The following is a 13,312-nucleotide window of genomic DNA, read 5'->3' on the forward strand; positions in this document are numbered from 1 at the left end:
CGTGTGACTTTACATGCAATTTAAAAAATAGATATAGTCATTACTGTATTCAGACAAAGACAAAAATCTGTCTAAAGCATCAAGAAGCAAAGAAAGTTGGAACATTCTGACAATAGACTTTTCTCCTTACTTTTGGTCTTCTCAAAAATGACAATTCTATGGAAATTTCTATACTTCAATAGAACACAAAACTTTTGTTGTTTTCCCCACATCATTTTGATCAGATTTTATAGAGGCATGCAAGGTAAAGTTCTTTTTTTTTTTTTTAATTTTTTTTAATGTTTTATTTATTTCTAGGAGAGAGAGAGAGAGAGACAGAGTGAGCAGGGGAGGGTCAGAGAGAGAGGGAGTCACAGACTGAAACAGGCTCCAGGCTCTCGCGAGATCATGACCTAAGCGAAAGTCGGACGCTTAACCGACTAAGCCACCCAGGCGCCCCAGTAAAGTTCTTATAAGAAAGAAACCCATAATAGGCAATATATTATCTTCAAATATTACACATTTAGACATATACATATAGCTGTTGTCCTAATTCTTTGTTTCTTTTTAATTTACATGTAGTCCAGCTCCCCAAGCTGAATGATGAGTCAGACACTGTAGTGATAATAACTGAGGAATGGAGTGAAAGCACAGATACATCTCCAACTGCTCAAAGCTGAGGGGTGGTAAACAACGACAGGATCCAACACAGAGCTGGTTAAGGAAAAGCTCACATTTCTGTTTGCAGTGTTTAAAAGAAACTTCATTTCAGACTTGTATTTTCGGACATTGTGATACTGTATGAGCATTCACTAGGGCCTCCGTATGCATTAGCTAGATTTGACTTTTCTGAACAACTTTTGTTAGATGTGATGGGAAATCTAAAAGGGAAAATTTTCTAGCACTAAAAGAACCAATTTTCTTTGTAGATATGATTGTTTTAAGTGTGTCTGGTGGCATTCATACAAGGAGATTTCATAGCCTGTGAGACCAGAGGCCATCACAGAGTTCAGGCTGGGGAGACACATTGGAATGCTATTGTGGTGAATTTCTGTCAACTGTTTCATTATTTAAGATACTGAATATGTCCATACGGGATATTTAAGAAACTTTAAAATAACTAGGCCTGACATATGTTGGAAGATAATTGCATTTAATGGAGGAGACAAAGGGTTATTTTCCATACACTTTCGTTTGTACGCAGCCTCTACTGCCCTTTTTCCTGTTCTCCACGAGTCTGGCAATTATCCAAGATTCAATGTCCAGTTCAAATGCCACCTTTCTGCATGATAATTTCACTGTTCTTGCAGTGAAGAATTCAGCTAGAATGTATGTCCCCTTTCTCTACCCCTGTACAATGTGATAAAACCTAGTCACACTGTCTTCATTCTACTTTGTACAGCCAATCACATGCTAGGGGCATCCTGAGGACAGGAAATGTGTTTTATGTAGCATTGCTGAATGTTCTAAATGCTGAAACGGTTAGTGAGTGATGCTGGGGGAAAAAATCTTAGAATTAATCTCTAATTTTGCTTCTTGCATTCCCCATGGAAATGGAGTAAAAACTAAGAGGAACATAAAAAGGGATTTTTATCTTTGCTCACTATACAGAGGTTTTCTTGAAGATCTTAATCTTTTTCGCTTTGTCTAAGAATGAACCCCCCTTCCCCCCCCACGAATGCAAATTGCTTTCCTGGAGACAGGCAGACATGAATGTATATCCTATTTCTGGGCTCTTTTAAACTAGAGAAAAGGAGCCGCTGTTGGGCATCCTTTCACTCTGATACCTTGCTCAAATCCAGACAACAGCTGGGAAATGAATCACTGCCCAGAGCTGGAAGATGTGACGAGTGCAAGGCAATTGCAAAAAGCATTCTGGATTTTCCAACAACTGTAATCCAGAGCCCTTCCTCTCTTCTGGCTGTTCTACTTTATCTTGGGCTGCAAAAGTCAGTGACACTTTCTGTCAGCTCTCAGATCTTCATAATTGTTCCTTGGCAAGTTCTAGTGGTGGTGAGTGTATGCATCTGTGTAAACATGAACATTATCTGTGCTTTAAAAATTAAGCATAAACATATGTAAATATCTCCAAGCAATGACTGTCCATGTGTTCAAAGAGAGGTAGCAGAAACACACACACACACACACACACACACACATTTTTTAAAAAGCAAAGGAGGTGAAGGATACTCTTGGGGCTATAAAAGTCATCATGGGGAATAATGGAAATGGTCAAGGGGTACACCAACTAGATAATTGGATGCAGATGATAGATCTGAGCTTCCTGGAGGAAGGAAGTCTTGAGCACAATTTTGAAGACAAAATTAAATAAGGCAAATGTGATTTATTTACCAGCCTGAGAAAAATTCACTGATAAAGGTGTATTTTTAATTAAGTGTCTGTGATCTGGTATCACATTTAATACTGTCATATGGGAGAAAGATATGTTCCTTTTACCTTTCTAGGTTCTTTAGGGTCCAATAATTAAGTTGGCATAAGACAGGTTAACAGGAGAAAAGCAAATTTAATTTCATATGTATCAGAGTACCATAAAAATATGACACCCAATGGTAAGTTGAGGCTTATATTCCATTCTGAGCTAAGGAATGGGATCAGGATCTGGGGCTTCAAAGGGGAGGAAGACAATTCACAGGAAGTTAGAAAGAGCAAATATTTTGTAAACAAATGTTTTTCAAGTTATGCAAAGACAATAAGCCACGGAGAGGAGTTTAAACAAATGGGCCAAGCTCACTATAGCTTACCAAAACTAAACAATCTTTTTGGAAGCTATGTCTGGTGATAGCTCTCTTCCAAGACAAAGCCCTCTATCTAAATTCTATAAATTTGGTAGGTAAAAAGCTCTTACTGAGTCTTTGGGGCCTTAATTGTCTTTAGCTCAATAAAAACTGCATCCCAAAGTGGCACAGCCTTGGGTGGCATATTCTGTTCCCCTTCACCTTGTACTTGCTAAAAGCTGTGGTTGATTGAAATCAGCAATTGAACAACCTGCTGGTGTTGCTATAGCTTGAGGAAGCAGGAAGCCCTAAAATGTGCACCTTGATTTTGTCAAGTAGATGGAGGAAGGACATTGTGGATAAACACAAGAAGAATCCTACCCTTCAGTGCTTATAACAATTTTTTTTTCTGTCCCAAACTGTGAGACTATGCAGAGAGAATCTTTCTTTGCAAATGTTCCCAGAGAAAATTGCTATAGAAGCTAAACTTTGACATACTCTGCTAAATGGGCTTAGCAGGGCTCTTAGCAGGGAGGGTTTAATTTCTGTATATTGCCAGGGAGGATCCAGAAACCATTTCCTCTTGTGACCAAAGGGATTTCTGGATTTCTGGACTGAAAATTGAAAAGGCTTAAAATTGTGCAGAGGCTTTGGTGGGACAGAATAGTTTTCCTGTCATTGAACTGTCTCCTGTATCATTAAATTAGCGTTGCTTTGGAGTTTGAAAAGCAAAGGCCAATTGCCAAATAAAACAAACTATATGTGTTTTGATGTTAATGGTTGACTGGAAAATGTCTTTATCTTTCTCAATAACTGGTCATTTTTTTCTTTAACCATATGGAAATATAATTCAGCTGGATTGTCCATTAGGGGTTATGAATTTCAAGTGTAAGAAAAAAACTCTACCTATATACTATGCTTCACTGACAAAGAAATATGTTTTATTTTATCAGTAAAATTGGGAGAGAAAGAAAGCCACAAGAAGTAGAATTTTAAAAGAAGTTGAATATTAAGGTGATGGTCAGCATTAGATGTAACAAATTTTTCTCAGAAATAAGTGATCCAAATTATTTGTTTTTTTTTTCCATTTAATGTGACAAGAAAAGTTTGAACAGTTACTAGGAAAACTTCTTTATTAAAGGAACTTTGGAACATTCTGTTAACTTTGCTTTATCCACAGCTTTCTCACCCTTTTCCTAGCCAATATCAAAGTTGCCCTCTGTTGTCTCTGTTTAAGGTTTTTTGTTTTTGTTTCTTTGTTTTTGGTCTGGTTTGATGAAAAATCTTTCTCATGCTCTAACCTGCTTTTCGACTACTTCATGATTTACCCTCTTCCCAGAGCAGGCCCTAAGTGCAGATCTGAGCAGGCCACTTTTTTGTCTAAAAAAAATTTTTTTTGAGTCACATACAAACTCTTACCTCATTGAATTGATGTCAGATCTGCTACTTCAGATTCTGCCATTTTCTGTCTCACACCTTTTGTTTAATCAACATGGTTGCTTATTTACCAAATAGATTTAGAGCATTTACTAAGTGCACTGTCCCATTCTAAGTCATGTGGCTAGACAGACCCAATCTCTACTCTTGTTGTACAGCACAGAGCCCAACGTGGGGCTCAAACCCACTAACTGCCAGATGATGACCTGAGCCAAAGTTGGGTGCTTAACCGACAAATCCACCCAGGTGCCCCCTCCTTCAGCTTCTTAGAGCCCTGGGGATGTGGATTTCTGTGGCAAAATGTGAGAAGTAAGGGAGATGATTAATTTTCAGGAATGCTAAATAAAAACTGCGCTGTCTAGTTAACAGTAGGTTTACAACCTATTGGAAACATGTACAACCCCCTCCACAATGGAGTCCCAAACCCTCAGACACTTTACTTCCTGGTTCTTCCTCCCCTCTCCATTTTGTGGGCTTATTTTCAAGGGCTTTGCAATGAGTATGGGCCAAAGAACAAAGGGAGGAGGGACTGAAAGTCTGTGTATCACCTCAGAAAATGGACACTTGTTTCATTCAGACTACTTTTTTCCTTACATGAGAATAGGTGACATCTGAGTAAGGCTGTAACCTCTGTAATACTCAGCCAATGAGGAACTAAGGAAGGGACTTGCATACTAGATGGTAAATTGTCTGCTATAACTGCCCCAAGTGAGCCTGTCTGCAGACACCCACTCTTGTAAGCTTGTTGATTAAAGACTTGTTTCACTCTGTTCCTGAGTCTCTGTGTCCCTCCTTTGATTGGGTCAATTGGCTTATTTCTAAAACAATATATGCCAGCTTCTTCTGCATATCTCCTGCCATCATTGAGTCTGAATATGGTTCCAATTTCTCCTTTGGGGTTCCAGTTTCTTCTCATGATTCTGTATTTTTTAGTTACAGGTTGAAAAAGATGAGCTGAGGGAAATATCCAGTTTTTAAGCAGAAATTAGGAAGTATATAAGTATCCAAGATTTGCTGAATTTGATAATAAAACTACTTTCTTATATTCCCTCTTCCAAACAAAATATACTCAGCTAAAAATAAAAAAATAAAATGAGAGAGAGAGAGAGAGAGAGAGAGAGAGAAGATCTCAGGGCAAAGATCAAATCCAGGATGAAGTCATGAGAATACAGCCTCTGGGCAGGTCACAGATGAGGTCAAGGATGTGACTGTAAACCCTTTGTTATTACTTAAGAAAGATTTAAATTGATGGCTTATAGACCTTTTGACATAGATAAAAGACAAAGACCTTCTAAGGGTCTTCAGGATGTGCCTTTCATATCCTCCCCACTAAGTAATAAGGTTTTTAAGAATCCTGAGGGCATTGTCTCACAGCAGCCTCACAAAGACCCAAAGTAGAGAAAGGCTTATTTCAAAAATTTTGTAGCTGTGACTTTTGCCTAATGGAATATAATATAACTTGGTGTATTAAAAAGTTTTTTTTTTAAGGAACTTTACTTCCTTGGACTAAAAGGTATAGAGGCAGTACAAAATGAAATGAGACCTTGGAATCTCAAATTTCTACAGATTGGAATTAAACTGAGAACACCACTCATCCTGGAAACTAATTGGGTTTTGTAAACTGCTCTAACAAGAACTACATTTATGGGAAAGAGAGATGATTTAGACAGTAGGACTCGAAGACCAGAGGGCGGAACTAAAAGCTATGGAATACAACTTCCAGGTACTTGGGAATTAACAACATGGACCCTGTTGGATATTAGAACTGTGATAGACCAGTGACTGTTTTCTCTTTTTCTACTTTCTGAACGGGAGGAGGGCTAGTCTCATGGATGTATGAACTGTGCATTTGCTAAGGACCTTATGGTTAGGGCCCAGAGCTATTTTAATTCCCTGCTGTGAACATCTTGAAATTCTTAATAATATTTGAATAGGGGCTTTATATTCTAATCTTGCACTGGAACACACAAATTATGCAGCTGGACCTATACTGGTATGTTTCTTACAAGTAGTCTAGGGCTCTCCTGTCATTGTATATTTTTTCTGTGTGGTGGGGGCAGATAACTTGCCTCTTATATCACTAGTCTTCAGACTTAACAGAACGTATGGAACCATATCCAAAAAGCTTCATCCAAGCCTGGATTGGATGATGAAATCCTGTATCTTGAACCTGAACTGAAGGCCAAAAATGAGATGAGACTTTCAGGGGACTTAAGATGGGCTAATATACTTTATAATGCTGAAGGGCAGACTGTGGCAATTTTGACATTTCTTTCTCTTTTCTTTTCTTTTTTTTGACATTTCTTTTATTCAGAGATGAGGTATCTATTCTTCTCTTTGAATCCACAAGGTTTGTGATTGCTTCAACCAACAGAGAGTGGTTGTAACAGCATGCGATTTCTGAAGTGAGGTCATAAAAAGTCCAAACAGATTCCTCCTGGTTCTCTTAGGATTTCCACGTTGAGATGCTCCTTAGAACCCAGATGCCATTCTGTGAGAACTCCAGAATAAATATAGGGGCTCCAGTCAATAGTCACAACTAAGCCCAGACTTCAATCCTATCCCAGGTATGTATGTAAGAAAAGAAGGCTGGAGGAGATTCTAATCCTCAGCTTTTCAACTCTTCCTAAACTGTGCTTAAGATATATGGAACAAAATATAGTAAGTATATTAAGACATCTCTACTACACTCTGTCCAAATTCCTGTCTGCACACTCCATCCGTGGTGGATTATTTGTACAATATCATATATTGTATTATTATACAATTTTATTATTAAAATATTTACTATATATTGTATAGTATATACTCTGGAATACCTTCCTTCTCCTGCCATTCATGTTTGATTAGATAATGTTCCTCTAAATCTTCACATTTAACTTTGCAACCCATTCTTTATGCTTAGTCTACTGTGTCACAATTTACACATTCATGTCTGTCTTCCTAGTAGTGCAGAACAGTGTCATATTCATCTGTGTAACTTAGAGTCTTGCACAGAGTAGTTACCTAAACTGTTTGATGAAACATTTAGCATAAGTGCATATATGGTTTCTTCCTTAACTACTAGTCACTCTGTTTAACAACTTCAAAGACTGAGCTCAGGTATGACATTGTTCTACTTTAAGTTCTTGCCTCAACAGTAATTAAATAGAAAATCTTTGAGTCAGGCAAGCTAAGTGTCTAGGCATTAAACTCAGAGTTCTGCTCTGAGCACTGCTGCCCTGACAAGACTTAACAACTCACCACATTCTTTCTGATCTATTGCTTATTTTTCCTTTCAGCCTTATAGTTCCAAGTTTCTGAGAGATAAGCAACAAGACCTGGCTGATTCTATAACCCAGTCCCCTGCCTTTGCCTAACAAGTGAGGTGATATGATTCTCCACTCCCATCCAGTCATTAGGACCCAAAAATATCCTTCATGTCAGAGAAGATTCCTTAGCATTCTTAGCATGGTCATTGGGCTTTGGAATCAGAAAGACTATGGTCCCAATTCACTATCTACCTCTTTGAATAGAGTATCTGAAGCATTTTGAGCCTCATTTCCTCAGCTGTGAATAGGGATAAAAAGAGTATGTATCTAACTCATAGGGTTGTGTTTAGAAATAAAATGAGAAAATGCACATAAGATATTTGGCACAGAGTAAGCATTAAGTAAATATTGGCTACTATGCTCTCCACACCAGTAGTCACAGGCTTTGCATCAGGTCTCTATTCAGCCTCTCTATACTTACTTCTAAAAATTGGGTTAATGCTTCTTTCACAAGCCCCAGTTCTTGTCTTTTGTCCCTGGTTCTTTAATATGGCCCTTTCCCCAGATCCTCCTTTTACCTTAGTTGTTTTTCTTCTTTATTATTTGTTTATTTGTTTCCTAGTAACCACACACCCACTGGTATCCCTCCCAGTACTGTGACTTAGACTGGGACTTCAACTTCTTCCACCAAGGTCTAGGAATCCTGCTCTGGATCACAGTCCTGAAGGTGCAGTTATTACCTGATGTCTGCCACCCTGACAGTAATATTTGGAGTCCTTGATCTCATGTACTTTATTTGATTCTAACATAATTTTTTTCTACAGCTCATACACAGCCTGCTATCCATTGCCTGGTTTGAAACTGGAGACTGTCACACATTTTAAACTCCATCTTAACTGCCAGACTGAATCTTCTGAAGGAGAATTATCCTCTGCAAATGTCTGTAAGTCATCAACCATGCTCAGTTGGATCCAGAGATAATGCAAAATAAAGAGTCTCTGAGTGGAATCTGGAGAGACTTGTATATCACCTGTCTCAGGACAGGATTGGTTCTGGAAAAAAGTGAAGAAGATTGGGCCTATAGAAAGGGAACAGCTTCTCTCATCTAAGGGATACGATAGAAAAGTAAACGTAAAGGCTTTGCTGGGAAACAATGGCCTGATTAAGATTGTGGGAGAGGGAAATTAAGAAGAGAAATACTCAAAAGACCAAATACAAAAACTCATGACAAAAGGGCATGAAAGAACTTATTACAAAGACCAATTCAGGGGCATGAGGTAAATGGTGGTGCCCCTATTAGAATAAGAAATTGAAAAGAAAGGGAAGTGATTTGATTAATGATTCATTGTGATAGATAGAATTTGATGTCATGTCAGAATAACTTGGTAGAATTTTTTAGTAGGAAGTTGAAAATAAATTACTAGAATTCATATAATGACTCAAAATAGGATTTAAAGTTTTGGAATTCAAAGGCACATCAACAGAGTAGAAACTGTATGAATGAGTGAGAAAAAGATATAATATAAAGTGGGCACATGGGTGAGCTAGATAGCCTCAGAGGAGCACGTGATGAACCAGTGAAAAAAACTCAGAAGGAGATGTTGAAGATTGAAGGCGAAGAGAGCTAATATATTAATAAGGATGCCAAGATAAGTGGGTTTCAAGAAGAATGATCACTAGTAACAAATGCATAAGAAAGGTCAAGGAGGATGAAGTAGAGAAATAACTATTGAATTTTAAACAAGATCATTGGTGTCAGCCAGGAGAGCAGTTTCAGTACACCTATGTGGATGAAAGCCAGCTTTCATGTGATTAAGAAGAGTGGTGAAAAATTAAACAGTAAAAATTGTATTTCTAGTATCCTGAATCATTAATCTTAATGTACTCCCGCAGTTCACTGACTCTTGGAGTTGCTAGAAACCTTTGAGATCTTATAGTTCAACATCTTTGAGTAAAAAGTCTGGGGGGTTGGTAATAAAACCTCTACACTTTAACTTCCAGGAACTTTTTGGGAGCTCAGTATCTCAGGGCATAATGTATTCATTGGTTAAAAGTTCCTTTTTACTAACTCATGACATAGTAATTTGAGTAGATATGGTTCTCTTGGCATTGTTTCATCCATGTGTGCTCTGGGTGTCTAAATAGCCATGGTTCTAACATTGATTTCTCCTCCTCTTCCTCCTTCTCCTCCTCCTCCTTCTTCTTCTTTAAATCACATGACAGAGGCTTTATCAATGTTGTTTTCAAAATATATATTCAAAATACTATGGCTGATGAGCCTTGCAGTCATTTACCTCCTGCATTCATAGAAGTTAGCAGGAGTTTTTGTCTACTCCACGGAAAGAAAAACAGATGATGTAAAAATTCCTGTTGGAAGCACTGCAGGCCAACTCATATCACATCTCATTTTCCCATAAATATTCAATTTTAAAAGAATAAGTCAAATTTATACAACCTTTAATCACGCGTTGCTTTGGAATATTTCATGATTGTATATGTATGGTTTTCTTTGTTTCAGTCTTTCAGAAAACAAGAGATTTTCTTGTACAAGTAGCAGAAGTGAATTGAATTCAAATTCCTATAACTGAAGTCTCAAAGAGACTTAGACTTTTGATATGCTGTGCTTATTGTTTATTTACAGTCACATTGCCATCTAGAGCAGAGTAAAATAAATGGAATGTTGGTCTTTCACACTTGTTTGCAAGATGAGATTTTTAGTTGACTAGGGAGAGTACCTGACATTTCCAAAATTCACATTCTTTACTTGAATTCACTGAAGAAGAAATAGTCGTGTCTGATGACTTCATTGGAATTGTTTGGGAGGGGACTTATACTTATGAATGTCACCATATTTTTAGATATTTTAGATACATACCTTCATGAGAACACTTACAGAAATATTATTACAACCATCTTACGGCTATGGAAAGCCCTATACAATATATAAAGATGACCCATGACCCGGCCATATTGTCTCTCCTAAATTGGGTCCTTCTTATCATGACTTCTTCCCTACAATCTCCCTCTAGTTTAATTATACTATCTCTCCAGCCAAAAGAACAAACTAATATGGAACTTCATACACTTAGAGTGTATGAAAGGCTTGAAGTGGACACTGAATGCATATGACTCAAAGCCTGTCAAATACACATCAAGAAGCAATGTGAAATGCCAAAGGAGCTATTTTAAGAGGTAGACAAAAATGTTGGAGAGGACAGAAGGGAACATTTAATAGATATTGTTTTAGAGAAAGCTCTATCATAATGAATAAAGTTACAAAATTGACTATATGATCTAATTCGAAATACATCTCCTCATGTACAGTATAGCATCTTCCCTCACGTGGCACAGTGTTAGTATATCTTTCCAAATAGCTAACTATCTCCAAATTGCAGCCCCCAATTTTTCTATGGGATTATTGTGTGGGGTTGGAGAAGGGGGTTTACTGAAACCTATTATCAGTTAGAAATAATTTCATAGGATCTATAAAATTCTCATATGGCTCAAGAGTCCAGCTTCCAAGTGGGATCCTCATAAGAGGACCTGCCCCAGGTTAGGATACTAATACTGCTGTGCCAAAAGTCTCTTCTGGCAGTTTTAAGCAAGATAAACATTCTGTTTTTTTCCTTTATCTTTCTGAATCTGCATTTCTTATCATTGTCTCTATGATCCTTATACCTCTGGGTTGAAATAATTTCATGTTTTATATTTCTCTATGATGGCAGAGGCATGGAAGATGATGGTGCTCAATATGTTTTAAAGACCTTGAAATTGGAGCTATAGGAAAGCATGGAGGTAGACATTGAAATGAAATGCCAAATTTGCAATTTGTTTTACTGTTATGCTCTAGTATTTGTCAAAATGGAAGCATTCTTCTTAACTTATACTATTTCTACATGTCATCATTATGCCTGTGTATGAGAAAGCATCACAAAACCTCTTTGTAGATACTATGAAGGCTAGAGGAATATATTTTGTGGAATTTTCCCATTGTCATTCACAAGTGACATAGTTTCTTTTTTAAAAAAAGAAGTTTTGGGATGCCTGGGTGGCTCAGTTGGTTGAGCATCTGACTTCGGCTCAGGTCATGATCTCATGGTTCGTGGGTTCGAGCCCCACATCAGGCTCTGTGCTGGCAGCTAGCTCACAGCCTGGAGCCTGTTTCAGATTCTGTGCCTCCCTCTTTCTCTGACCCTCCCCTGCTCACGCTGTCTCTCTCTCTCTCTCAGAAATAAATTTAAAAAAATTTTAAAAATAAAAAAGAAGTTTACATTTTATCACAAAATGTAATAAATAACAAATATCCATGAGCATAAAAATAATTTATACTACTGTTTGGCATGACCAACAATAACCAACTGTCTGTAACCTTATTCAGTACACATTGTTGATTTCAAACAGCAAAACAATTGGGTTTAAAATTAAAAAACAAACAAACAGAAAATAACAAATGTTGTCAACCATGGGGAGAAATTAGAACCCCTGAACATTGTTGGTGAGGATATAAAATTATTCAGCCGCTGTGGAAAGCAGTTTTATGGTTCTTCAAAAAGTTAAACACAGAATTACCATATGACCCAGCATTTCCATTAAAGTATGTAATCAAAAGAACTGAAAATGGTTATCAAAGGAAAACCTGAATGCAAATGTTCATAGCATTCACAGCAGACCTTCACAATAACAGCCCAAATGCCCATGGACAGATGAATAAACAAATTTGGTTCAGCAGTTAAAAGGAATGAAGTATTGAGTGCTACAGCATGGATGAACTTCAAAAACATGCTGGGTAAAAGAAGACAGACACAAAAAGTTACATATTTTATGATTATACTTATATGAAATATACAAAATAGGTAAAACCGTTAAAAAAGAAAGCAGATGGATGGTGGCCAGGGGCTGGTGGGGATAGTGGGAAGGAAATGAGGAATAACTGCTAAATAGTACAGGGTTTTGTGCTGGAGTGATGCAGTTTTGGGGACTCTAGAGACAGGTTGTGGTTGCATGGCATTGTGAATATATGAAATGAAGCTTGTTCATTTTAAAATGGTTAATTTTACATCATGTGAATTTTATCTTAATGAACAAGTTTGTGTTTATATAAATAACTTTAAATGCAAGATTTAGGCAGTTTTTCTCAGCATAACATATTGGGTGCAGTTTTATTTTCAGCTTATAGAGTTAATTTCTACATCATTCTACATCACAAAGGAACATGACACTTAAAAGACAAGGTTTCTAATTCCTGCTTTAGGAACTTCTACCATAGGTGTACCCTGCTTTAAACCATATCCAGTAATTAAGCAGAAGTTGGAAAACAAATTACTGGGGCCTTATTCACTTTCCCACGTATTTTTTGAACTTTAAATTTTACTTCAGAATAATTTTAAATACTGGATTGCTCCATTATTTATAGTTGGAAGTTATTTTCTAAAATGTAACATACAGACATTTCTACAGACATTTCAGGAACATATCTTTGCCAGCAAAATTTCACAGCAGACTTCCAGAAATTTAATTGCTTCCTTTATCATCCAACTGGAGAAGTAGTTTACCTGACTTGCTTGGCTCTATCAAGTGTTGGAGGAAGGCACACTTGGGCTCCATCCACTGGCGATGTGTGGCTAAGTGGAATATTATTACAATAAGTACAACAGATTCCTCATGCACCACTCACTTGATTGCTCTGTTATTGGCAGAAAATATCTTGAGTTTGCCTCTGCACCAGTGCATACTATTATAGCTGGTTCCTATTAAATGTAATAATTTGGTTTTCATCTTTGGGATATTTCTTCCTGAGGCCAAAATCTTTGGTAATGAGATTGGATTGGGACAAAGGGACAAATATAGATTGTTTTCCTGGAGTATCTTGTTTCTAATACAAGTGCATGATTGAATCCTTTGTTTTATTTT

The 13,312-nt window shown here is 37.2% G+C and overlaps 1 non-coding gene across 1 annotated transcript; it reads left to right on the forward strand.

Annotated features, from left to right (window-relative positions):
- Positions 1 to 11,444: 11,444 nt before the first annotated feature.
- TRNAR-UCG lies at positions 11,445 to 11,529 on the forward strand. Its single transcript has one exon. It is a non-coding gene; the product is annotated as a tRNA-Arg (tRNA).
- Positions 11,530 to 13,312: the final 1,783 nt, after the last annotated feature.

Source organism: Hyaena hyaena, unplaced genomic scaffold (genome assembly GCF_003009895.1).
Source record: "Hyaena hyaena isolate Hyena2069 unplaced genomic scaffold, ASM300989v1 scaffold_627, whole genome shotgun sequence".
Lineage (NCBI taxonomy): Eukaryota > Metazoa > Chordata > Mammalia > Carnivora > Hyaenidae > Hyaena > Hyaena hyaena.